Below are 1,106 nucleotides of genomic sequence, written 5' to 3'. Positions count from 1 at the left end.
TAGGAGAAAACAGGAAACAAAAGTCAAAAGCAAGGTATCACGATAAAAGAGCACAGAAATATATGCGCCAAATAGACCAGTTGAACTATTGATTCTAGGCTGCTGCTCATATACTGTGACATTCCTTCTGTATGGCTTAGACAAATCTATAGCTAACAAGAGAACAAGTAGGGATGCTTGATGTCTCTTTCTCCTGTATACTCAAATCATTCTCTAAGGGCTTTTTGTCCCAATCTTAAAACAATAACAACAAAATTTGTCTTTTTTTTAAAAAAAGTGAAAACTTTCCTTCTTTCTCAATCAGAACAAGTGAACAAACAACAAAAATAAACCTGTAGTTCTGCATCTTCTTGCTCTTTCTCAGTAAAATGGCTTTTTCCCTCTCCATTCTGTCAAGAATACCTCCTCAAACATTCTCTGGTTCTCCAGGCTTTCATTACCATGACAGACCATTATTGCTCCCAGACAATTCCACATAAACAATTTCTCTCCAATTCATTCCCTTCTCTATATTTCCTTTCCAGTAGCCCTATAACTCAGGTCCTAATCCTCTCCCACTACAAAAAACATAAGAGTCTCCAAACTGGTTTACCTGTTCGCAGCCTTATTTCAAATCTATCCCTTATAATATCATTAGAATTAGCTCCAAAATACAAATACGATTGGGTCCACTATAATTTGAAGATCTTTGAGGTCTTTGTGTTGCCTTAAATTTATGCTTCTTAATTTGGCTGTTAAAACCACTTTCAATCTTATCTCAACTTATCTTTTCCAATTTTATCTTCCACAAACCCCTCCCCATGTACCATATCCTACATTATAATGCATAATCCCAAACACAATAGCTTTTATGCTTTTGTGCTTTTTAAAAAGTTTTATTTATTTATTTATTTATTTATTTATTTATTTATTTAGAGAGCAGAACAGAGGCAGAGAGGGGGAGAGAGAGAAGCCCAAGCAGGCTCCACACCATTAATGCAGAGCATGATGCAGGGCTGAATCTCAGGAACAGTGAGATCATGACCTAAGCCGAAACCAAGAGTTGGATGCTTAACCAACTGAGCCACCCAAGCACCCCTATGCTTTTGTGTTTTTTAAATGTTGTT

Source organism: Prionailurus viverrinus, chromosome A1 (genome assembly GCF_022837055.1).
Source record: "Prionailurus viverrinus isolate Anna chromosome A1, UM_Priviv_1.0, whole genome shotgun sequence".
In the NCBI taxonomy this organism is placed as follows: Eukaryota; Metazoa; Chordata; class Mammalia; order Carnivora; family Felidae; genus Prionailurus; species Prionailurus viverrinus.
The sequence above is the reverse complement of the archived record's forward strand: the minus strand, read 5'-3'. Positions refer to the sequence as shown.